The following is a 25,940-nucleotide window of genomic DNA, read 5'->3' as shown; positions in this document are numbered from 1 at the left end:
CCGGCCGGCTGGAGGCGGGCCCACAAGCCCCCGACCCGGTCCCCGGAGGGGCGAGCGGCCCGGGGCGCCCCTGGGAGGGGTGTCGGGGGGCGGCAGTGGGCGAACTGTGGGAGGGGTGGGGTCAGCGCCCTGTGAGGGGGCGGGAGGCCCGAAGGGGACGGTGTGCGCGGCTCCCGGTAGCTAGGCGAAGAGGAGTCTGCAAGGGGAGAGGTTTCGAGGAAGACCTTTTGGAAATGCGGCTGCGGGAGTGGACGGCGGAATCCCAGGCGAAGGGATGGGGGTCTGTAGGATGCAGCAGAAAGGGGGAGCCCCGGAGCTGTCAAGGGTTTCTGACTGTGTGACCCAGTGGACCGGCTGGGGGAGGTCCATACAGCGCCCCCAGGCAAGGCCGGGGGCTCGGGCAGGGCTGGGATACTAACTGCAGCCCCCCGGCACCCCGACAACTCCTTGCGCCACCGCTGGCAGATCGGTACTCAGAGTGACAGGGCTTTGGCACGCCCCGAGGTCCGAGATGTAGTCCATCTGTCCAAGTTTGGGACTTTAAAAAACTTCGTTGTGGTTAAAAAAAAAAGAAAAATTCCAAACAAGAAACTGGCTTCTTACTGAGAGCAGTATTTGTACTCGTGTATTTCAGAACTGGAGTCTTGGATCGCCTGTTTTTGAAAAAGATACTGGTCCCTTCTCAACCTCTTTCCCAAATGCCTGTAGTGTCTGGCGAGGTTTGAAGCACTGGGGTAGTATGGAATCCCCTGGGCTGATCTACCCAGATCCCCTGGGTAGATCTTTTCTCCCCATCCCCCAAACAAGGATAAGACCGCAGCAGTTCACCTTTCTTTGGTTCCGAGAACCAAACTCACTATGCAAGGATGCCCTTCTGACAGGCAGCTGTCCCCTTGCCTGGGGTGACTCAGGTATCCTCCTCCAGGAAGCTTTCCTGGACTAGTGGAGAAAACTGAGGACTCATGCTCTGATCCCTGTATACCAGCCAGCTTCCCTCTCTTTACTGAAAATAGCCATAGAGAATGTTTTGTATGTATGTTCTGCTATAAAGATGTGCAGTCAGCTTGTCACCCTAAGTAATGGGAAGGGGAGGAGAGGTATTATGGACAATTTCAAATGATGGACTGGACAAATCATTTATATTTAGCTAAGGAATGCAGCCAGGGAGGCAGAGGTTCACACTGGCTTCCTACCCTCCGCCTGGTCCTGGCAGGGCTGTTGCAGCTGAGCTGTGGGTTGTGAGGTGAGGGAAGGAAGAGGGTTGAGGTGGGTAAAACTTGAAGGGTAATTCAGTCCTACACTCACTCATTGAAGACTTGCTGTGTGCAAGGCCTGGAACGGCTGAGAGTGGACCAGAATGGAGAGGGAGTTTTTTTTGGTCTGACTTATTCAGATTTTAATCTTTCAATCTATAAAGTGATAGTTAATATGAATAACAGTAACTAGTGTTTATAAAGTAATTTGTAGGGGATCTCCCGGTGGTCCAGTGGTTATGACTCCGTGCTTTCATTGCTGAGGGCGTGGGTTGGATCCCTGGAGGGGGAACTAAGGTCCCACAAGCTGTGCTGTGCAGCCAAAGAGAATAAATAAATAAAGTAATTTGTAGTTGGCCAAGTGCTTTCTCTGCACATTAGCTGTATATAATTTTCTTTGATTCGCACATAATGTTGTAACGCATGTGTTATTTTTAATTGTCTCCGTATAGTTTAGGAAAGTGAAGCTAAGAAAGAATAAATGACTTCTCTGAGGTCACAGAACTCATAAGTGGAAGAAGCAGAACTTGGGCTTCTCTGGTGGCGCAGTGGTTGAGAGTCCGGCCTGCCGATGCAGGGGACACGGGTTCGTGTCCCGGTCAGGGAGGATCCCACATGCTGTGGAGCGGCTGGGCCCGTGAGCCATGGCCACTGAGCCTGCGCGTCCGGAGCCTGTGCTCCACGACGGGAGAGGCCACAACAGTGAGAGGCCCGCGTACCACAAAAAAAAGAAGCAGAACTTGAACCCATGGCTTCTGACCTCTTATGCTGTGTTTTCTACTACGCTCAGCTGCCTCTGCCATTCTTTACTGCTGAGCTTGGGAGACCTAGGCTCCGAACTTAGTCCTAATATCACCTAACCCTGGGCAAGTTACCTCCCCTCACCAGCCCTCTGTTTTGGAGGGTTATTGGGTTATAATATTTCTAGGGGCTTCCCTGGTGGCACAGTGGTTGGGAGTCCGCCTGCCGATGCAGGGGACACGGGTTCGTGCCCTGGTCTGGGAAGATCCCACATGCCGCGGAGCGGCTGGGCCCGTGAGCCATGGCCGCTGAGCCTGCACGTCCAGAGCCTGTGCTCCACAACGGGAGAGGCCACAACAGTGAGAGGCCTGCGTACTGCAAAAAAAAAAAAATTTCTAGAGTCTCTTTCAGCATTGGATATCTTAACAGTGTGCAATGCTATCAGCAGCCAATCAGTCAGTTAATAAGCGTGCTTTATTTATTTGTTATTTTTTAAAAATAAATTTATCTATTTATTTATTTTTTTGCTGCATTAGGTCTTTGTTACTGTGCGTGGGCTTTCTCTAGTTGCGGCGGGCGGGGGCTACTCTTCATTGTGGGGCGCGGGCTTCTCACTGTGGTGGCTTCTCTTGTTGCAGAGCATGGACTTTAGGTGCACAGGTTTCAGTAGTTGTGGCACGCCGGCTCAGTAGTTGTGGCTCATGGACTCTAGAGCGCAGGCTCAGTAGTTGTGGTGCATGGGCTTAGTTGCTCTGCGGCATATGGGATCTTCCCGGACCAGGGCTCGAACCTGTGTCCCCTGCATTGGCAGGTGGATTCTTAACCACTGCGCCACAGGGAATTCCTATTTGTTATTTTTAATTGTGGCAAAGAAACACATGACACAAATGACCATCGTAACCATTTTTAAATGTACAGTTCCGTTGCATGAAGTATATTCACATTGTTCTGCAACAGAGCTCCAGAATTTTTTCGTCTGCGAAACTGAAACTGTACACCCATTAAACAACTCCCCATGGCCCCCTCCCCCCAGCCCCTGGCAACCTCCATTCTACTTAGTGTGCTTTATGAAGCTCCTACTATGTCCTTAATTAATGTTGCCCTTGAGGAGTGAGTAAGGCGCGTCTGGGTAGCTGACCAGAGTGCCAGTCGTCATCTCTGTGAATGTAACTCCGGCACGGGCCCTCTAGCACCGGCCGTATTGTTCAGTAAAAGAGTGAGCAGGTGAGACTAGGCAGTGGTCATGAGTTGCAAACAGCAGGATGCTTTCCTTTAGATTCTGATCTCACCATTTATTAGACGATGGCTTTGGTTAAGTTACTTCACTTCTCTACATCTCAATTTCCCAGACTGTAAAATGTGCATATTGTGGTACATACTTTACAGAGAGATAAGGATTAAACTGGTTAGTATATGCAAGAAGCTGACCATGGATTTTAGAAGATAATAAATGCTAATTAAAGTTTTTATTACTTAAAAGAAAAAAAGAGTGAGCAGCTGAGGCCTGGGCAAGGCCTTCACCTCTTGGAGCTTTCGCTTCCTGCTTGCAAAACAAGGATAACAATACTGCGCTCTCAAGGCTGTTGGAAGGAGCAGTGAGATAATGTATGTGAAGCACGTAGCTAGGGCCTCAGACACAGCAGGTGTTCAGTCAACGGTGCCTGTTATTTATAACCTAGCTGAGGAGGCTAGACTAACAAGAGAGGATAGGACTCCTTCTGCCATCAAGGCCCAGGCCTGCTGCGGTGGGCATCCCACGGACTGAGGGAATGGGTCTCATCCAGGTGCCTTAGCCTGGCGCTGCACATCCTCCCTACCCATCCCGGCCGGCCTGTCTAGCCTTACCTCCCACTCCCCTTCCCCCAGGGACCCCCGGTGCCAGCCAGACTCATCTCCGAGCATGCTTCGCTCGTTCCTTCCTTGTCCCTTAGTTCATACTGTTCCACCTTCCTGAAATGCTCCTCCCCACTCCCTCCTTCCCCTCTTTTGAAGATCCTACTCACGTCTGAGCTCCTTCTTGGAGCCTTCCCTGGCCACCCATCCCCAAAGAACCTCCTTTTCCTTGGAACCCCTTTGGCATTTTATGTCTTCATCTCTCCTGGCTTTTCTACACTGCCTGGGGTCCAGATCCTTTAGTGTGTATATCTTAGTACAAGAGTCTGCGCTGAGTTCTGATGATGCAAAAATGAAAATGGTAAATGTCCTTGTCTCCATGGGGCATAAAACGCAGTAAAGGGTTAAGAAAGGGCTTCAAAAAAATGACAATTTAGGGACTTCCCTGGTGGTCCACTGGTTAAGAATCTGCACTTCCACTGCAAGGCACACGGGTTTGATCCCTGGTCAGGGAACTAAGATCCCGCATGCCACGTGGTGTGGCCCCCCCCCCCAAAAAAAGACAATTAAAAATATAAGGTGAATAGCTTATGAGAGTAGAATGTGGTTTCAAACAGAGGGATAAATCACCCTGATGCTAGAGGACCACCTCATGCAGCAGGTGGTGTTGGATGCGAACTTTGAAGTGTGGCTTGCATTTCTACAGAAGGGAAGAAAGGTCAGCCTGAGGAATGGCATTAAGAAAGTGCTGGGGTTTGGAATAGCTCAGTCGGGCCAAGAGTGGGTTGTGTGGGAGGAACCAGAGAGACAAAAGGCTGGACAGGTAGACAGTGACCATATTATGGGTGGCTTCAAATGTCCAGCCAAGGAATTTCCTCCATCCATGCATTGAAATTAAGTGTCTCCCATGCGCTGCCTGCTGGTGCTGGGGGGACTGCAGTTAACCTTGGGGGGCCTGGGAACCTTGCCGGTTTTTGAGTAGGGGTCGCAGAAGCAGGGCTAGGCCTGTGGAGGGCGAGTATGGGGTCTGTGAAGAGAGGAAATCATGGTGGGGAGAGTGGCTGGGCAGCTGTGAGGAACAAACCTGAGACATTTTGGAAGTAGGATTGAGACCATCAATGGATTGACGGGATGGGGTGGAGAGGAAACGATGCAGGGGGACTGGAGGGGATTCTGGGCTGGGTGATGGTGAGGATGCAGGGCCATTTGCTCTTTTCAGGGTGGCATCATCGCTCCTCCAACTAGATTGGAAGCCCCTCAGGGCATAGATTTTCTTTGCCCCTGTGTTCTCCTCGGCCCCTCACTCACCTCCGAGGGGCACAGAATAGGCTCAGCGTGGACCCGGATGTTCTCAAGAAATGCATCTTTTTTTTTTTTAATTGACAATTTATTTTATTTTTAAAATTTATTTATTTTATTTATTTATTTTTGGCTGTGTTGGGTCTTTGTTGCTGCACGGGCTTCTCATTGCGGTGGCTTCTCTTGTTGTGGAGCACGGGCTCTAGGCGCGCGGGCTTCAGTAGTTGTGGCACGTGAGCTCAGTAGTTGTGGCTCGTGGGCTCTAGAGTGCAGGCTCAGTAGCTGCGGTGCACGGGCTTAGTTGCTCCGCAGCATGTGGGATCTTCCCGGACCAGGGCTCGAGCCTGTGTCCCCTGCATTGGCAGGAGGATTCTCAACCACTGCGCCACCAGGGAAGCCCGCAAGAAACGCATCTTGTCATGGGGACGTAACGTACAGCGTGGTGACTGGAGTTAACAATCAGACTGTGTTATAAATTGAAAGTTGCTGAGGCCTTCCCCGGTGGCGCAGTGGTTAAGAATCTACCTGCCAATGCAGGGGACACGGGTTCGAGCCCTGGTCCGGGAAGATCCCGCATGCAGTGGAACAACTGAGCCCGCGAGCCACAACTACTGACCCTGCGCTCTAGAGCCCGCGAGCCACAACTACTGAAGCCTGCGTGCCTAGAGCCTGTGCTCTGTGACAAGAGAAGACACCGCAATGAGAAGCCGGCGCACTGCGATGAAGAGCAGCCCCCGCTCGCTGCAACTAGAGGAAGCCCGTGCACAGCAACAAAGACCCAATGCAGCCCAAAATAAATATATTAAAAAAAAAAGTTGCTGAGATAGTCAGATTGTAAAAGTTCTCATCACAAGAAAGACATTTTGTAACTGTGTGGTGATGGATGTTAACTAGACTTGTGATCATTTTGCAATATGTACAAACATCCAATCCTTATGTTGAAACGAATTTGTGAGATGCCAGTTATACCACAATTTAAAAAGTGCCCATTTGCCCCCCCCCAAAAAAAGACACAACTGAATCTTGCACCTTCTAGAATCCCAAGTTTGCATCCACGGCAGTGTTTGTACACTGGCCTGGCTGTCTCTGGAGTCATGTTTCCGCAGAGAGCCAAATGTTTCCTGTATATATCTTCACACCCCAAATTAACTACCCTTTCAACTTCTGCTACAATTTTATCTCTCACTTGATGGCCATTTCCCACCAAGTTTTTATTGCTCCTCAAGAGTAACTTTAGATGTGGCAGAGATGGAAACAAGAGAGTTGTCTATTCCTTTACCTCAGCCTCAGTTGTCTATTCCTTTGATTTGTGTGAATCAAACTCACATCTCAGTAAAGTTACACACTTTTCAGTATCTTGAAACTTCGTCTCACTTGTGAGTGGTCAAAATTACAAATGTTAAATCCCTGGATGCCAAGGGGCCACCCCAGAGATGGCAAATACCTGGCACGGACACACTTACCGTTAGAATGACCCGTAGCAGACATCACTAGTTGATCATGGCTGTCTTTCCCATCGAGCCAGGGCTTGGTCTCTGTCATCATGCTTCAGCACCCCCCGCCAGCTGAGTGGCCTGCACAGCGGCTGGAATCCATTTGCTCTTTCTGGCCTTCTCCAGCTGTTGAATGATTGGGTTCTCGATGGGAGACTGCAGCCCAAAGAGTGGCCATTGCTGGACAGAATTCACCCTGGAGTGGCTTCACAGCGAAATGATGACCCAATGTTTCATTTATTTTCCTGCAGGAATATCCTGGGATCTTCTCTGATCTGTCAGCAGCCAAGGTGTTCGCAGGAAATTCAAGGAAAACAGGTCAGTGCTGGTCTGGGTCCTCTGTGTGCTGGGACCTCTGAAAGTCTACGTGTTATAAACTGTCTAAAGCCAGAGTCTCTCTTGCCCTTTCACTGTGGCTTGGGGAGGGAGGATAGAGTGGGATGTTGACATCTTCTAGCTGTCTCTCTGCCCCAGCTCTCGACATTGAATTGATGAGCTCCTTAAATGGGGCTTTGGGAGCTGGGAGAGATTTCCCTCCTCCCCACTGTTTCTGAATGGTGGCCGGCAGTATTCTTAATTTCTTTCTTGACCACCCTTATTGTAGGGAGGGAGCCTAGGGAAGCAGGAGAGGCCTGTAACTTCCTGCTTCCTGTCTCCTCCCACCAGCCGGCCAGAAAAGAATCTGTGGGAATCAGACCAATCCCACCTGTGTCTGTTCCTCTATCCTGGCTGCTGCAGGAATGCCCCTGGCCCTCCGGTGGTGGGCACCCTCTGCCAGGATGCTCACTGGGGGTCCTCGTCTCTGCTCCTGCAGGCTCCAGGGGTCTTGCTGGTAGCTTCATCGTTCCTAGCACCTGTGCGCCGAGGCCCCTGCGGAGCTGGAGCTGGGCAGGAGCTACCCAGGTCGCTGGTGTGGATGGTGCCGATTCACGTTCCGGGGGTGCTGCGTACGGACCTGGGTCTTTTTAAATTTATTTATTTATTTTTGGCTGTGTTGGGTCTTCGTTTCTGTGCGAGGGCTTTCTCCAGTTGCGGCGAGCAGGGGCCAATCTTCATCGCAGTGTGCGGACGTCTCACTGTCACGGCTCCCATTGTGGAGCACAGGCTCTAGAGCACAGGCTCAGTAGTTGTGGCTCATGGGCCCAGTTGCTCCGTGGCAAGTGGGATCTTCCCAGACCAGGGCTCGAACCCCTGTCCCCTGCATTGGCAGGCGGATTCTTAACCACTGCACCACCAGGGAAGCCCAGACCTGGGTCTTTTAATGTTTTAATTGATGTGTGTATTATCCTGTGGCTTCCTCCTGGGGGGTGATCTGTAAACCTCTTACCTTCCAAGAACCCCGCTGCGTGGTGGTGGGGTGGTGTGGTGAGAAGGAGGGTGCTGGCTGGTAGCTTTTCTTGCCAAAGGTTCCCTCCTCTTTGAGTCCCAGTGGAGATTAATTGGAGTCCCGGGAGTGGCTGCGGACCTGTGGCTGGCCTGCCCGTGCCTTGCACATGATACTCAGATGCCGGGATTCATATTTGTCATTGTCATCATTGGCCACAGTTTCAGACTCTTTACATATGTCCACAACTAATTTAATTTAAATCGTATTAAATCTTAATTTAACTCTCATTTAGCTTTCATGAGAGTCCTGTGAGGTAGCTATCATTTCCCCCCCGTTTCACAGCGGCAGCGGCTGAGGTGGAGTGCAGGTCAGAGACTTGCCTAAGACCACCTCCTTAGTGCCAGGAGAGCAGCGGCTCACACCCAGGCCATCTGATTCCCACTGCCCCTGCCCTTCGCAGCAGACCTGCGGCAAGGAATCTGCTTCCCATCCCTCCTGGAGTCTGGAGTCTGTTGCAGCTGGGATGCAGGGCTCCCATTTTAAGTCTTCCCCCCTCCCCCCGGGGCTTGGGGGGTGTCTGCTTTCAATCTTGCTGCCCTGGGATTTGGGGCACCGCCTACGGGAGGACTGGCTGTGCAGCCAGGCGCGAGGCCAGGACGAGGGAAACCAGTCTGCTGAGAATCAGGTGGCAGGGAGGAGGAACTTGAGGACAAGTGGGTGAGGGTCCTCGCGGCTCATGGCACGCCCCACCCCGTCACAGAGACCCACGGGGCCCGCCCTGGGGGGCCTCAAGGGAGGAGACAGATGGGCCTGCGTCACCAGCCCTTTCTAGGCAGACGACTGTCCTCCTCTGCGTCTGTTTGAAGGCAAAGTGAGGGAGACCTGCGTGAAGGCCTTTCCGGACAGGAAGCTTATCCTCTCCGAAGGCCTTGGCCTTCACAGCCTTTCGTTTGGCCGTTTCTTGTCCTGCGCTTGCGCCTGTGGGATGGTGACCAGCTCCCGGTGGAGCTTCTCGTCCCACCTCTCCTGGTTAGGTCCCCTGTGACGGGCTGGTTGGTTCTTCAGGCCGGTCTCCTCCCCGCCTTCGCTCAGATGCCTTCTCGCACTGGTGAACGTGGTTTCTGAGTGGCCGAAGGCCTGCCTGGGTCTCCGCTTCCAGTCTGGGGGCCTCCCCACCGCCCTCCTCTCACAAGAACCTCCTCTGCCCCTGGCCTCGAGGTGCACGGAGGAGGGAGGGGTGAGGTTCATGAGTGAACAGGTGATCTGGGTCCTGATGGAAGCCGGGCGGGGGGGCGGAGATTGTCCACAGAGGCGCGCGCCGGTCTGGTTAGCGGCAGGGTCTCTGCCGCCCCTTTCATTTGGCCTGCCTCCTGCCCCAGCCCCACGCACTTGGGAGTGAGGCCCCATCGCTGGACCTGAGCCCAACGAGTTCATAATTTCAGCTTCCGTCACAGCCCCAGCCTGGTGGAATGAGAATATCTGCCTGGTGGAGGCCAGCTCCCACCCGCCCTCCCCTCGAACCAAAACACACCCCAAACTCAGCCCGCAGTGGCCGGGCGCCCGGAAGGGGCGGCCGGAAGGAGCATGTCTGGGGGGCTCGCCGGTCAGCGCGGCACTTTGGGCCCCACTCGGCAGCCACGTGTGGATGGTTTTTGAGTGTCTGTTGTTTAATACTACCTGTGCTTTTGAGTTTACCACCCGCTCCCCGCTCTGCCTTCCTCCCCACTCCCCTTCCAGTGCCTGGAAATTTATTGCACTTTGAATACTTGCTTACTTTCCAAGAGCCTCGTGATCATTTCTACACCCAGCGTCAGCATTTGTTAAAATATCTGACCTTGTGCTGGAAACAGGAAAGGATGGGGGTGGAGGACCATCCAGGGCGCCTGGAGAGTCAGGCAGCTCAGCCAGTCTCCTGGAACCTCCCCCTTGTTGGGGAGGCTTGGCTGTCACTGCAGGGAGGCCGAGGGTCCCGCAGCCTCCTGTGTAGGATCTTGGCGTGTTCCTGGCCTTGGCCTTGGGGGCTCAGGGCCGCCGCCGACCCTCACAGCACCTTTGTGCGGAGTCCAAAAATGCCCTTCCTCAGGTGAACAAGAAAAATTAGAGCGAGCAAATTATTGTAAAGCCTGAACAACGTGCCACTCCGCCTGGGCCGGCCTTCTAGAGCCCTGGCGGGCGGCGGCCCAGTACCTGTGCTGCATCCCAGCACATCCTGTGCTCCTCGCACCCCCAGGGAGGAAAGGGTGTCAGGTTCAGAGTCAGGGAGAGGGCCAGGGGTAGGAACGGGCCTCTGAGAACAGTGGACGGACAGATGAGGGGAGCGGTCTCGGGGATGCTCAGAGCGAGGTTGGGACAGGGTGTGGCCGTGCACTAGCGCGTGTGTGTGGCGGTGAGTGTGTGTGTGCTTGTCCTAGCAATTTTGTGTAGGGGGGAGTTCTCCCACATTGTTCTCAGCTAAGAGGCCCACCTGGGCCCTTTCAACGGGTCAGTATATACCTGTGTCGTGAATGCCCCTCCTTGGAGGGGAGTGTGAAACGAGCACAGAACCTGGCCGCCTGCCCCAGGGCGGAGGCTGAGGCTTCGGCCCAACGCTCTCCAGCAAGCCCGGGGGCGTGCGGGGCAGAGAGGGTACCTCCTGCCCCAGCGAGTCCCCACCCTGTAGAAGGGCTCAGAGGAGCAGCGTGCGGCTGGGTGGGAGTGGGGGGATGGGCACACGTAGAATGACACATGTTGCTTCAGAGAAAGTGAGGTAGAGGTCTGGGCTTGCAATTTTCCACTCGTCCCATCCTGGAAGATTCTAAACAGCTTTGTTTACAATCGGACGCGCAGATGGCAGAGTCCTGCGTGAGGAAGAGCGTTGGGTCCCCCAGGAAGGCAGGTCGGTTTGAAGCCAGAGTTCAGCTCTGCAGCACGTGGGACCGGAGCGGGGGGAGGGGAATCTCTCGGAGCACCCCCAGGCCAGAGTCACTCTGCATTAGCAGCCATGGCAAAGGGGCTCCCAATGCTTGCCGCTGAGATGGGCCGGGTGGGGAGGAAGTGCCGGTTCAGGGCCACCCCCCACCGTGCAGGCTGTGGACAGCAGAGAGGGAGTCGGGGTGGAACCACCGTCTGGGCTCTGCCCCCTGCCTACTGCAGACTGAGAAGCTGGAGCTGGCGGTGGCTGGCTGGCCTGTGTGGGTGAATGTCTTCTATGAGGGGCAGTCATTCCCCACAGTGCAGGGAGACTAATACAGGACACTGGCCCATCAAGGACAGGGTTGGGTGGACCGCTCTCTGAGGACCGGCAGAGGAACGCAGGGGAGATGGGGCTGGGCCTTGAGGGAGGGGGATGCAGGGGTGGATGGCAAGCTGGGCGTGGCCTGGTGATTGGGCTGGAAGGGGGAGGAGCAAGCTGTCAAGGCGGGGCCTCTTCACCCTGGGGTACCTGAAATGTTCCCCAGAGGAGACTGACCTCAGCAGACTAGCAGTGGGGAGCTGGTGTTGGTCCCTGGACAGGGGAATGACAGGATGAAAACAGATTTTTCGGAAAAATAAGCTTGTCACGGAATCCAGTTTTTTTGTGTGTGTGTGTGTTACGCGGGCCTCTCACTGTTGTGGCCTCTCCCGTTGCGGAGCACAGGCTCCGGACGCGCAGGCTCAGCGGCCATGGCTCACGGGCCCAGCCGCTCCGCGGCATGTGGGATCTTCCCGGACCGGAGCACGAACCCGTGTCCCCTGCATCGACAGGCGGACTCTCAACCACTGTACCACCAGGGAAGCCCCAAGGTGAATTTTTTTAAAGTACTTTTTTGTTGTTGTTGTTGCAAAAATAATACAAACTCCTTATAACCGTCAAGCGTTCCAGAACTGGTAGAAAAGGAGCGCCTCCTGTAATCCTGCCCCTCAGGGACAATCGCTGTTAGCACTTTGACTTATATTCCTTGTGGGTATTTTAATGATAGACTAGTATCCAGCTGTCTACCTATTATCTTATCAATTTCCGTAAATAGCATTGTGTTTCACTAACTGGAAACTTCTTTAGCCGTCCTCCCGCAGCCGTGCCCATAGCACTGGGCGGGGCTCAGCTGGTCCCATCACCTGAGCTTGTGAACGCGGTGGCAGCCACCTGGTGGCTCTGCAGGGCCTGGATGGTCCAGGAGCCCCTTGGGCACGTGTTGGGCTGGTGTTGGCTCTTGGCTGGGCCTCTCTTCCCCACATGATTTCTCATTCTCAAGGGAACTGGCCTTTTAAGTGAAAACAGAATCTCCAAGACCCCTTGAGATGCAGGCTCTGAGGTCTCACAATGTATATCCACCTGCCGCTTGGCCAGAGCAAGTCACCGCCCCCGCTGGAACTCCAGGGCTGGGGCAAAGACGCCGCCTCTTGATGGGAGGACTGGCAAAGGCACGTCAAGGGCAAGTGTGTGCAGCGGTGGGAGGGCAGGGGTGTGCAGCCCCTGCACGGGCCCAGAAGCAGGAGGATTAGAATGTTGGGGGCTAGACGCCACAGACCTTTGGAAGACAGCCCAGGCTCGGTCCCTTCTCAGCCCCCTCTGACCGGATGGGTCACCCAGGGAAACTGGCAAGGCGGGATGCTTCATCCTCCTGCTGGCTTAGAGGTGTCGTTCCAGGTGGATTCTGTGTGGATGTGTGTGAGGGGCTTGTCTGGCCGGAGGTGAGAGTGAGCTAGAGCACAGGCCTCGTAACGGACGGCTTCTCCGGCCCGCGGGCTGTGGAAGCAGAGGGGAGCCTGCCTGCCCTCTGGAAGCTGCTGGCAGCTCCGCTGCTCGGTACCTGCTGCTAATTTTCATGGCATCTCCGAAGAATGTGCGTCAGTGAGTGAAGCCAGCCAGTCACTCTAGACTCAGGCCTCTGCTGGGAACTCATTCATTCATTTGCCCAGCAAACAGGGCACCTCCTGTGCTCCAGCCTTTCTCCCCATCCCCTCCTACCCTCAGAGGTGGAGTGAGAAGACCCAGCCTGCAGGATCAGACTTCACTTCCCAGACAACTCACAATGGACTTAACATTCTGACTCCCTGTGACGTATTCGTTTGTATAGTTTTCTCATCACCTGCCATGCGTGGTAGCTCTTCTTTCCTGGGAAATGCCTCAAATGACAGACAGGAGGAAACACTGGGGCGGGGAGAGCCAGCTCCGGGTCATTAAGGAGTGCCACTTCCAGTTTCAAGGAGGATGCTTCCACGGAGCCGCTGGGGGAGAAGTCCTCCCTGGGACTCACATCCATCAAACTCCCCTCTCCCTGGAGCCCCCAGGCTGGCCTTGATGAACTGCGCTTTCCTCACACGCCCGCCCCGTGTTCTTTTGCCTGTCAACTGCCTGGTGGTTTGTGCATTCATCAAACTAGAACAAAGGCTGAGAGGGCTTTCACATTTGAAAACCCCTTGGTGTTTTATTTTCTCTCTGCCCCTCTTGGAAAAGAAATGTTTTGTGGCCGAAAGGTTCACTGTGAAACAGTCCACGCTGCACAGCTCAGCCTCTTGGCCATTCTCCTCCTTGGCTGTGCTGGGAGAGAATGGACCCGGCTCAGCGACAGGGCTTGGTGGGGACTGGAGGATGGGAGGCAGCCAGCAGCTGCAGCTGCCCTGCTGCTTCCCTGGGTGCCGGGGGCGCCGGCGTCATGCTACCGTGGCAGGGTGCATGATATCTGATCAGCTCACGGGCTTAGTGTATCCCGGCGCTTAGTGTTGAGGAGAACGTGCAGAGCTGACGCTGCAGACCTCGGAGAAATCTGGCATCACAAGCAAGACAAGAAACCTCAGCCGCTCCTTTTGGCCAAGGAATTGGAAAAACTAAACGGAGGTCCTCAGCCTGTGCCAACTGAGCGTTTGCTGCTTTGAGGCGGATGGTAGGTAAACTGTCCATCAGCGGAGACCCAAGAGGCCTGTCTCTGACTCCTGACTTCCCTGCCCATGCCTCCACCCCCCAGTTCTGGTTCCCTGTGGCTGCGAGGATAATTCTTACTTCCATATCATCAAGAGTTATAATATCACTTCATCACCAAGTGAGTGACCACTTCGCTTTATGTCTAACTCCTTGGGCGAGAAGCACAGTCTAGGAAAGGAACAGGAGATTTTTTTCTTTTTTCCTTTTTGGCATGCGGGATCTTAGTTCCTCGACCAGGAATCGAACCCATGCCCCCTGCAGTGGAAGCGCAGAGTCTTTTTTTTTTTTTTGGTATAAATTTATTTATTTTATTTATGTATTTTTGGCTGCGTTGGGTCTTCATTGCTGCATGCAGGCTTCCTCTAGTTGTGGTGAGCCGGGGCTACTCTTCGTTGCGGTGTGCGGGCTTCTCATTGCAGTGGCTTCTCTTTGTTGTGGAGCACGGGCTCTAGGCGTCCGGGCTTCAGTAGTTGTGACACACAGGCTCAGTAGTTGTGGCTCGTGGGCTGTAGAGCTCAGGCTCAGTAGTTGTGGCGCACGGGCTTCGTTGCTCCGCGGCATGTGGGATCTTCCCGGACCAGCGCTCGAACTCGCGTCCCCTGCATTGGCAGGCAGATTCTCAACCACTGCGCCACCAGGGAAGCCTGGAAGTGTGGAGTCTTAACCACTGGACCGCCAGGGAAGTCCCACTACTGGCCACTCTGACTCTGCGAGGGTCCGAGGCATCTTTGAGCCCTGGTGCTCTGTGTGGTAAGAGCTCCAGCCAATGTTGGCTTAGGTGAGTCCCACACCTTTTCTGTTCTAAGCTACCAAAGGCCTTCTCGATTTCATCGTGTTCTCCCATTTCCCCCTGAGGTTCGGCCCCGCAGCGTCCGTGGCACCCGGGCATGGGCTCTGGAGGCCGAGTAGGAAGGGATGGGATTGCTGTAGCCAGAGCCCTCAGTGTAGGGCTTGGAAGAGAAGCCAGCCTGACCAGCTGAAGCCTCATGCCTGACAGTCACACCTAATCTGGAATGAAAAGCGATGTTACCTCTGTTTCATCATCCACTTTCATCACTGCTTCTCCAGATGGTTGATGGTGCCGTGCCTGTGAGCGAAGTGGGGGGACCTGACGCTCTGCCTGTGGGCCGGGGTGAGGGAGGATGCTAGGCTGGGGAGGTGAGCCCCACCCTGGCTCTGGGGCAAAGGGGAGGTGACTCCTTAGACTGTGGGCCCTTTCTCCTTGGGACCCCCACCAGAGAGTGCTAAACCTTCATTTTGCCGAAACGTCCTCAAGGGCGTTCACTGGAGGGGCGGTGCAGCTTTGAAGAAATACCTAAGAGGGTGTATCTATCTTATGATGGTGGTTGTTTTAAACCAAGTCTCCTTAACATTCCTGATTCATGTCAGGAACTAAAGCATTTGGTGCTGCACACCCTAAACCTGGCGGTGCAGGGGACCGGGGGCCGGTCTCCACCGACCCCGGTGTTTCTGAGACCCTGCAGCCTCCCCCTCCGCCAGCCCTGCAGTCTGAGCAGTGCAGTGTTCGTGCAGCCAGAGGACTCAGACGACTCAGGACTCGTGCAGCCTCTGGGCATTGGTTTTCTGCCAGGCAGGGGCACTTCTGACCACTCGCCTCAATCTCTGTCTCTACTTCTGCTGAAGAGCAGAGGCCTGGATTTTCCCCTCCGTTGATGCTCTGCCTGTTTTCTCATTGTCCAACACTTGGTGGGCACGCCGATCGTTTTTGAATGCATGAATACTGCATTTGCGACGTGAAAAGAAATGTGTCCCCCATCCTACCCATTTCCCTGGACACTTGGAGCACTTGCCTGATGTAAAACTGCCCCATCTTCACAGTTGCAGGGGTGGGAGATGTCTCTGGGGAGGGCGCAGGACTCTCAAACCAGGAGCTTCTTATTAAGGCGTCTGCAGCTCAGGGAGGGGGACTTATCGCTGCCTTTCCCGAAGGGGCGGACAGGAAGTCTTGGGCAAGAGGAGGCCGCTGCTTGGAGGTTTCACGATGAGGAAACTGAGGCTGGCTTCCCCAGGAGCTCCAGGCAGTCGAGTGGAGGAGGCTGGAGCCAGCCTTTGCAGATCCCAAGCCTGGATTCTGCCTCTCTTATCCCCCGCCCCTTCCCTCCCCTGCTCCCACCTTCCTCAGCTCCCCCAGGGGTGCCTCAGAGGTAACCTCACAGGGCCAGGGGGGCAGCTTTGTAGGAAAACATGCACCCAAAATGGCCAAATCCCTGAGGACTTGAGAGAGGCACGTGTGGGGTTATTTTGGGTTTGGTGGGCCGGGCTCGGATCTCTCTGGCATTCCTGGCCGTTGGCCTCTCAGAATTGACCAGAATGGAAGGATGATAAAAATCGAGGCCCCAGGAATAGCTCAAGAATTTGCTCATTCGTGACCCCTGTAAAGAGGTGCCGCTCAGCCCAGAGCCCACAGCAAGGCTGGGGCTGAAGGAGGTGCTGGAAAGGGTAGGGGAAGAGGAGGAAGGTTTCAGACAGTCTCCTCTTCCGGGCAGGAGCAGGTGGGAGCTCAGGGCTGGTTCGGGGCCAGTCTGATAAGGAGCCAGAGGAGTGTCCCTCCCACACCAGCTCGTCCCTGCGTCTCGGGGGTCGCCTGGTAGCACCCACTGGCCAGGTCAGTGCAGCCCTCTCTCTGACCTCTCTGCTCTGTTTCTCTGTCCCCCTTGGACCTAGGCAGCTCGGGGCAGCTCTGGCCTTGCACCCTGGGGAGCCTCATCTCTCCCTCCCTTCCCCAGAGCCAGGCCCAGAGACCCTTTTGCTCAGTGCGCGTGAAGGGGGCGCGTACTGAGCACCCATCCGGTAGCAGGTCAGGAGCACAGTGATGCCAGGCATCTGCCTCTGCCCTGGAGGAGCCGGCATGGGTGTGTAGAGACCCGTGTAGATGTGCACTGACCCATGATGCCATCCGGAGCCGTCCGTGGTGCTGGAAGGGCGGTGGGGATCATAGCAGGTGAGTGGTCAGTGGAAAGAGCAGCCCCGGGGAGTCAGGACACCTGGCTGGCCCTGGATCAGTCACGTCACTTCTCTGGGTTTTTCGTGTGTAAAGTGAGGAGTCTGTGATCCCCAAGTCCCTTCTGGCTTGAGAGTTACCTGGTTCCAGGAGTCGCGGGGAGGAAGACCCTTCTCAGATGGGTGGGATGTTTTTGTTGCCTCCGCTCTTTGTTCCAAAGGGGTGGTCCAAGGGTGGACATCTCAGCTGAGTCATCCCCATGGGGACAGGCTCAGGGCTCAGATGTCACAGCTGGGCCTCAAACCTCTCTTCTGTTCTCTGGACCCTCCTGCTTGTGCAAAGTCAGACTTTAGGTTTAAGAAAATAGTTGCCCTTGTCCAGGTTGAGGTGGTTGCCCCTTGGCCTACAAGATGAGGTCCGAGGGGCTGAATGAGGCTTGCAGAGTCTGCAGTGACCTGGAGCAGTGTCCAGCCTCACTGCTACCCACTTGGGGCCACTATGTCCCATTTGTCTGTGTAACGCCCTCCACACGGGTTCTCATTTCCCATTGTCCTTGTCATTGTCTGCCTGGCTTGGAACTCCCCTCCTACCCTGCATGGTTTTTTCTCTTATGAGCATTGTTTTACCAAATCTGAAAACTCAGTCAGCCATGATTTCTTCAAGAATTTTTTTTTTTTTTGGGCCGTGCTGCACGGCTTGCGGGATCTTAGTTCCCCAACCAGGGATCTAACCTGGGCCCTTGGGTGGAAGCCCAGAGTCCTAACCACTGGACTGCCAGGGAATTCCCTCTTCAAGTATTTTTCTGTTCCCCCTTCTCTCTCCTCTCTTTCTAGAACTTCCACTATGTGTATATTAGACTGTTTGATGTTGTCCTGTAGGTTGCTGAAGCTCCATTCATTTTTTTCCATCTTTTTTCTTTCTGTGCTTCGTCTTGGATAGTTTCTAGAGTTAATATCTTCAAGTACAATTATCTTTTCTTCCGCAGTGTCTAATCCAATGTTAATAAGTCCCATCCAGTGTATTTTTCATTTCAGATATTGGGTTTTTCATCTCTGGAAGTTCCATTCGAGTCTTTTTTTATATCTTTCATTTCTCTTCACACCAAGCTTATGTTTTCCTCTGCATTCTTGTGCTTATGGAACATACAATTCCTGTTTCTTTTCACCCTTGTTTACTGGTTTCATCATCTGTCATGTTTGCGTCTGTCCTGTTTTTTCACCCTTGTTTACTGGTTTCATCATCTGTCATGTTTGCATCTGTCCTATTTTTTCACCCTTGTTTACTGGTTTCATCATCTGTCATGTTTGCGTCTGTCCCATTGACTGCTTTTCCTCCTGGTTATGGCTCATAGTTTTCGACTTCTGTGAATGCCTGCTAAGTTTTGATTGGATGCCAGACGTTGTCAATGGAGCGTTGCTGGATTTTGTTACATTCCTTCAAATAGTATCGGCCTTTATTCTGGCATGCCTCTTAACTGCTTGGGATTGGTTTAATATGTCCGAGGCTTGCTTGTAAGCTTTGTTAGGGTGCGTCCAGCCTTCGGGCTAGGGCTAATGTAGCTTCACTACCGAGGCACCACCCTCTGAGGACTCTACCCAGTGCCTTGTGTGTCGTGAGCTCTTCTGCTCTCGTTGGTGGGAATGTGGCCCTGAGTGAGCTCCGCAGATTGGCTGGCCCGTTGCTTTCTGTTGGTTCTGTTCCCAGGCTTGTGGTGTTTTACCCTACACTTGTGTAGGTCAGCTGGAGATGCCAGGGGACTCTTCTCCGGAGCACCCTCTCTGTGCAGTCCCCTTCTCTCCAAAGTTCTGCCCTAAAAATTCTATCTCTGTGAACTCCAATTTCTGTCTCCTCAACTCGGTGGGACCACTGGACCCCGTGTGGATTCCTTGTCCTCAGCTGCTGTGTGGATGCTGCCTCCGGGCAGTAAGCTTGGCCCTCGTGGGACTCCCTCTTGTGTTTCCTTCTCTCACGGATTACAGTCTAGTGCTGCCTGCTGTCCAGTGTCTGAAGCAGCTGTTTCGTGCCTTCTGTCCAGCTCTTTAGTCGTTTAAGGGGCAGGGGTGAAGCCAGTCCCTGTCACTTCACCGTGGCTGTAATCTGAGGCTTGCATTACTGGAACACTCACCTTGGGCATCGTTACCCTCTGGGGCAGGTGTCTCTAGTCAGCCTTCCTACGGGAAAAACCCCATTAGCTGTGTGTTCTTTCCCCCGTGTTTCATCTGGTTTGTTTTTTTATCTCTCCACACAGGCTGTCTCCCTGAGCACAAAGGTGATACGGTATTTCCCTTAACATCCTTTGTACCTAGCCCAGTGCCCGGCACATAGGAGACAGCTCCTGTTTGTGGACCAAATGAATAAATCGGAAGAAACTATAAGCTAATTGTGCCGTGTGGTTGCCAAGGGAAACAATGCTGGTTGGGATACTGGCAACTCTGAATTCATCAGAGGAGGGTGACTAAGATGGGGGAAACTACACCACATGGGGACTGGGTGAAGGGTTTGGGAATGTTCCTTTTGTCTGGAAGCTATTTTTATGGAGTGTTATGGGAAGGGAGGGGATGCACAGTAATGGCCTCCTGACGTGGGCAGGATTGATGTGGACAGGAGGGTGTAAACATGTCCTGTGGCTTCAAAGCCTAAATACCCAGGTGCCTAGGACCCATGGGGGAGGGGATTCAGGGAGGTCAGACGTGGGCCCAGCTCCAGGAAGAACTTCCTAACAGCTGGAGCCATCCGGCAGAGGAGGAATGGGCTACCTTGGGAGGTAGTGAGCTCCCCATCACTGCTGGGGTTTAAGCAAAGACTGATAGTGACCCGGGATTTTGTTGGGATGAAGAGTAGGTACAGTGTTACACGAGATACTCTCTAAGATACTTTTCTACTCAATGAGGTTAAGTGTTACTCCTCCTTTTGAGCCCCTGATTCATCCGCCCTCGCAACTCTGCATCCCACGCACACACACACGCACGCACGCACGCATGTACGCACCTGTGCAAGCATGTTCAGAAAACACACCTGAAACATGCTCCTTACTACTCTTGTGAAACTCCTTGCAGCCTCCATCGCCGGGCCTCGTCTGGGGCCCCTGCAGAAGTGGCCTCCCGCTGCCGGTGCTGGGCCCCGTCATCCCCCTTCAGCCTGCCTGGCACCGCATTGATCCGGGCCGGCCCTGTGTCAGCGCCTCGTCCCATTGTCTCCTGTGTCTGGACACACAGTGCCTTTGAGGCAGGGTGACTGTGAGCCTCCCGCGCAGTGAAGCCTGGCGGCCTTGCTGCAGCCCTTCCCGTGCTGGCGAACGTGGCTCTGCACAGGCACCTCCGCTCTTGCCTGCTCGTTGGCTTGTTGCTCTGGGTCTTGGGTCTCTTCCTCCGTGGGGCCTCTCCTCCCTGGACTGGAAGTGCCCGGGAGGTTTCACTCCCAGGTTGAAGATGCTGGGGAGGCCTGTTTAACGGTGGTCCTGGCAGATTCTCAAGGGAATCCTCAAGCACCTGCCTTTTCCCCTTTCTAAGGATGCAGCCCAGGAAGGACGGGCGGGGCTGCGGCTTGGTGGCTTTGGGGGAGGGGAGGGGGACAGCTCAGAAGGGGTCCTAAGCCAAGGGCCTGTCTCCTGCTTCCCCGAGGCTGTTGTCCCACCTCTGTACGGAAGGAGCCCGGTCAGGTCGCTTGTAAGCGGTCACAGCTGGGCAGGCTCTGGGGCTTTGCAGAAAGAGAGTTCTTAAAAGAAAGAAAGAGAGATCTTCCTGGCAGCCGAGTGCTGGGCTGTGCCCCGAGTGAGAGGCCTGAGCTCCGGGAGCCTCTCTCCTGGTGCACCGCTCCCTTCCCCCACCGGGCGAGCCAGGCACCACCATGGGCATAAGGAGCGCTCTTGAACTGGGGACTTTCTGGCCCTCTTAGCCTTGGCCTCCAGACCAGTTTGACCTGCAGGAGGCTCCGTTTCTTACTTTGCGAGATGGGAGGAACAGTGGCTCTCCGGGGAGCTGGAGGATGGCCCGTTTGCAGGACTTTCTTTCGTGTCCGAGGCTGCCGGGTCCCCAGAGCAGCTTTCACCAACCCGAGCAGTGTGGGCTTGGCCTCCTCCTCAGCCAGTGCTCAGAACCCTTTGTGAATGAGCATCCTTTCTCCCTTAACGGAGAGGGAATGTTCTTTGGAGACCGGTGTACCTGGAGGGCTGGCACCTGCCTGCGTTCGGGCTCACAAAGCCCGCGCGCCCTGGAAAGGGGGCCCAGGGAGAGGAGGTGCATCACTCTGTGTGCGTTCTGTCTGTCCAGTGCCCAGACGGCGTCTGGCACAAAGCAGGCACTCAGGAGCCCTTGATGACCGAATGGAGTCGGCCCTTCATCCCCATGGCTGGGCCGCGCTGCACTCCAGAGGTGCTTCAGCGGGAAGCGGTGCGCCCGGGCCTCTCACTGTTCGATGGGAAACCTGAGTGTTCTGTCTCGTTTCCTGCTTGTTCCATTGGAGGGTGCCAGGACCATAATAAAAGCAATGGTATATAAAAAACAAAAAGCAAAAAAACAAGCAGTGGCGTAATCACAGGATTATGGATGGAGCGCATTCTGTCATGGTCTGCAGGATTTTGGCCTCCTTCTTGAAATGCACTCACTAGAAAGAAGTTTCCCGAACTTGTTGTCCATTCCCCGTGGCTTTTTGCATCAATTCCTGACTTCTGCCTTGGAACACATTTGCCTCTGCTGTGAAGATAATAAAAATGTATTCAGTATTTCTGTCAGTCTTATCTGTGGTAGCTGTTGTCTACGTGCTGCTTTAGGTCAACAGATATTTTACTGAGGATTTTTGTGTGGTTGATCTTTCTATTCTCTGTGTGGTTATCCATGTGGGACTTTCTCATTTATGCTCTGCCAGGCATTTACTGGGCACCTGCCGTGCGCAAGGGATTCTGTGGTGAACAGCACCACGCGTGCCCGCGGGTCCGAGGGCCTCACACTGGTCCTTGGAGGCAAGGACTGTCTGTGTAAACCCCTCTCTGTGGTGTCCTGTTAGCACTCAGGGTCCCCACCCCGGGACTGAATAAGTAATTATTCAGTTGGTGCTGGATAAATAATTTGGGGGTCTTCCATTTCTATAGGGCGCCCCACTGTGAAAGCACCAAAGAATATTCCCAGAAATCATCTTACCTGTCGTTTCCTCCTGACAACGACCTTGAGAAGTGGCTAGAACGAGCATGTTTTTTTTCTAGAGGAGGCCACTAAGCCTTAAAGGACTGGCAGCCCCCGAGTGGGGCTGTCCTAAATGTCCTGAGACTCATTCATCCCACAAATGTTTGGGGGCCAGCACTGTTTAGGCTCTGGGGATGCAGGAGTGAAGAAAAATCCATGACCCCAAGAGCTTATGTTTTGGAGGGGGAGACAAACAATAAACAAATAACTAAAATCTATAGTGACAAATGTTATGGGTCAGAGTGAGATAGGGAAGGGGGTGGGAGGAAGGGGCGGGGGGCAGGTATTATGGGTTAAACAGTGTCCTTAGGAAAGGCGTTCCTGAGGAGGTGACATTTCATCAGAGAGGGAAGAAGAGGTGGGTGAGTCCTGGAGATATCTGGGGGAGGTGCATCCCAGGGCCGAGAGAACAGGAGGTGCAAAGGCCCTGCGGCAGGAACGTGTGAGGCTTGTTGGAGCCCAGTACAGCTGAGTGAAGGGAGCAAGGGAAAGGTCGCAGGACTCAGACCCTACAGGGGCTTGAGGGCCATTCTGAGGGCTGTCGCTTTTATGGTGGGCAAGGTGGGCGCCTTTGGAGGAATTAGATCAAGGAGACGGACCTGCGTTTCATTTCGGAAGGACCGTGGTGGCTGTTGTGTAGTCAGCTGAGCGTGCAGCAGAAGGAACAGCAGTAACTGTTGTCTATCCAGTGCGTGTTGTGTGCTGGGCACCAGGCAGACCCCGGGCGTGCACGTCCCATTGGATCCTTCCGACGACCGACGTTACCTGCATCTTCCTTAGGAGGAAACCAAGAGCCGGCTGCTGGAGCAGCTGCCAGCTGGGGACAGCCTGATTCCAAAGCTTGTGCTCTCGACTGTTGTCCGGTTTTCAGGGGCGAAGGGACAGGTTGCTTAGGAGGACGGCACAAGCGTCTGGGGTCAGGGTCAGGCTGCCCTGTGCCTGTTCTCTGGCCGCTCTCAGCTGTTCAGCTGGCCAGCCAGCAGGGGTGTGGGGCAGGCTCTCCCCTTTACCTCAGTGTTTGCTGGAGGGTGGGACAGATTGCTTCTAGATGAGGGAAGGCAGCTTGGGGAGTGGCGTCTGTGCCCCGACTCTAGACAGCAGCCTCTCTGGGCCCGCAGGGACCCCGTGTCTTGTGTTTGGCATGTTAGATAAGCCCTGTGACTTAGAGGCCTGGGCTTTCTGCTGCCGATCAGGGCTCAGCCCGAGGCTGGCGGGCGGCCACTGCAGATGGTCCCCCCTCCCTGGAGGCAGACCCTCCCTCTCTTTCTGAGTGAATCTGGGCCAAAATGCCCTGTATTTTATCCACCTCGTCTTCCGGGTAGTTCAGATCACTTGCAGAATGTCACTTCCGTAATCCTCTAATTTACTGCTCCTGAAGGAAGCGAGGGGGATTTTTCCTTGTTTTTAAAAAAAATATGCTGCAGGGTGGAAAATCGGGGTCAGAGAGTAAAGCTGGTGTGGGAGCAGAAGAGGGAACCCAGAGGCCCAGGCCGGGTGCAGCTGGCCTCGAGGAGGGGCGAGGGCATAGGTGAGCTGGTGGGAAACGGGGGCTTCTGGACTGGGGGAAGGCCGCTCCTTTTGCGTTTACCCTGCGCTTCGGTGTCTGAACCTGGGGGAGGGGGGCTGGGGTGGGACGCCCTGCCCTTACCTAGCGGCGCCTCGGGGACTCGGGGCCCGCTCTCTGCACAGGTCCCCGTGCACGCACGTCTCCTGTTCTCACACACTCACTGTCTGCACCCTCCCCCGCATGCACACTCACACGGAGCATGCACGCGCACGCTTGCATACGGCTTACTCACGTGCTGGTTCACACTCGTGCTCTGTACGCGCCTGCATGCCTGCTCACGTGCTTGCCCACAGCGCACGTCAGCGGCTGGACCCCAGCTGCAGGTGATCTGGCAGGAGAGTTTGTGACAGCAGCGGGTCCTCACAGCCCCAGCCCTTCGCCTTCTCTACTCGTGCCTCGAGTTCACCTTGGAGAGACAGGGGACGCCTCAGCTGGGAGGTGCTGTGTCTGTGATGAGTAACAGGCCCTGTAGAACCAGCCAGGAGGGGACTGGCCGTGGGAAGAGGGGAGACTCTGGACGGGGAGGAGACGGCCCCTCCGCCGGGCCCCCTGCATGCACCCCCCAGTCCCTCACCTTGAATGTACGCCTTTGGCAGAGCCAGACCTCGGTGGGGCTGGGAGGAGGGCGCCCTGTTCAGTGCCCTTTCGGGGCCGGGGCTGTTTCAGGAAGGAAAGGCTCCTTGTTGGCTGCTCGGATCCCAGCGGGTTACCAGCCTCAGAAGCCAAGCAGGCAGGCCCCTGACTTTATTTCTATTTCAGAGCCGCCACTGCTGCAGAGCAGGAAATCGTCGAGGGGCCGTGGGAATCCACTGAGGCTCCGGCGCCTCCTTCGGGGTGGGCATGGGGGAGGGGGCCTCTCCCAAGAGCCGCCTGGAGCAGGTGCCAGGCTGCGGCTCCTCCATGGCGGCTTCTTCCCACCTGGAAATCCAGCAAGGGAACATCCTCGTGAGAACCTGCGCTTGGCCAGGCGGGACTGAAGGGGTGGGAGGGGCCTGGAGACGGGGCTTGGATTCCCAGCTGGCTGGGCGGACCAGCCAGGTGGCCGGGCCTCCGTTCCCAGTCTCTGGGCCTGGATGTTTCTGAGCCTCCGAGCTCTGGCTTTCACGGGCAGGGGTGAGGAGAGAGGGCCTCCTTGGCCCAGGGCAGCCCCCAGGCCCAGGTGCCCTCCCTCCGGGGCTTCCGTGTGCTTGTTGTAAGGTCCAACTTCCCCTTTGTGTTTCAGACACTGGTGTCCTGGTGGCCTGTGCCCTGTGGGGCTGCCAGACTGCTCCAGGGACCCTTAGGTCACACCCGGAGCCAGGCTTCTGCCTCACTGTCCCCATTCTTCATGCTCAGATTGGTTGTATCTCATCGACTCATATATCACCTTGTTCCAGAAAAGCTGATTAAAACAAACCCAGATACCTGGTAACATCACCAGCGCTACTTGCGCGTGGATTTGTTCATTCCTGGCTTGAGTTTCCCCTGCCAGCTAGAACTCTTGTCTGTGGCCAGCAAGTTGATGGGTTGTGACGGGTCCCCAGCCCCGGCTTGTGTTCTTGCTGCCCGGACCGCATGGTGCTGTGGGTCCTTATCCCCGAGGATTCCGTTTAGGGTCACTTCCCTTCGCTAAGTGCCCCCCACCTCCCCTTTCTTGGGTAACCCCATAACATCTTGTGCTGAGGCTACGGGGAGGAATAAGACACAGCCTCTGGGCTCTCGTCTAGGGGATGGGCCGGTGGTAATCCAGTGCGTGCACCGCAAGGGAAATGCATGCACTGCGCAGGAGGTGCTCTGCGAACCTTCGTTGGCCTCACGGATCTGAGAAAATATTCCTTCCACGCTTGCGTGTTACTGATCCTGTGGCTTGCTGTAGGGTTCTAGGCTAGGGATCTTTTTTGTGTGCAAATCATTGCTTAAGTTCCAAGGTTACTGTCTAATGTTCCAGTTTTAATCTTTGGCAGGTGACACAGTTTTTCTCTCTGGAATCTCTAGTGTTCTGCGTGTAAAAGTCTCCGCTTTGGCTGCTGTTCTGAAACTTCAGAAGTAACATGACTCAGTGTGGATATGTTTCCATCCAGGGCTCCCTGGAACCTGTCAGTCTTGAAACACCCATTATTTAGTGCTGAGAAATTTTCTTAAATGACTTCATTGATTTGCTCCTTTCGTTTTCTCTCTTCTTTCCTCTGGAGCTCCTAGAATTTGGATATTGAATCTCCTGGATTAGTCTTACAATTTTATTGTCTTTCTCTTTCTCCTTACTTGCACTCCCCCCAACCCCTGCAAAATCTGGGAGATTGCTTTTTTTGCTTTTTGGCTGCATTGTGTCTTTGTTGCTGCGCGTGGGCTTTCTCTAGTTGCGGCGAGCGGGGGCTACGCTTCGTTACAAGAGTATGCGTAGGCTTCTCATTGTGGTGGCTTCTTTTGC

At 54.6% G+C, this 25,940-nt stretch overlaps 1 protein-coding gene across 1 annotated transcript in view; it reads left to right on the top strand.

Moving 5' to 3' along the window:
* TSPAN9 (tetraspanin 9) overlaps positions 1 to 25,940 on the top strand; it is a 193,938-nt gene that overhangs the window by 161 nt on the left and 167,837 nt on the right. The window contains exon 2 of the mRNA XM_033867180.2: positions 6,871 to 6,937. The gene's annotated coding sequence lies outside the window, so the exon portion shown is untranslated. The remainder of the gene's footprint in view (positions 1 to 6,870; positions 6,938 to 25,940) is intronic.

This window comes from Tursiops truncatus, chromosome 11 (genome assembly GCF_011762595.2).
Source record: "Tursiops truncatus isolate mTurTru1 chromosome 11, mTurTru1.mat.Y, whole genome shotgun sequence".
NCBI classification, from domain to species: domain Eukaryota; kingdom Metazoa; phylum Chordata; class Mammalia; order Artiodactyla; family Delphinidae; genus Tursiops; species Tursiops truncatus.
This window is presented reverse-complemented; position numbering and strand designations above follow the sequence as displayed.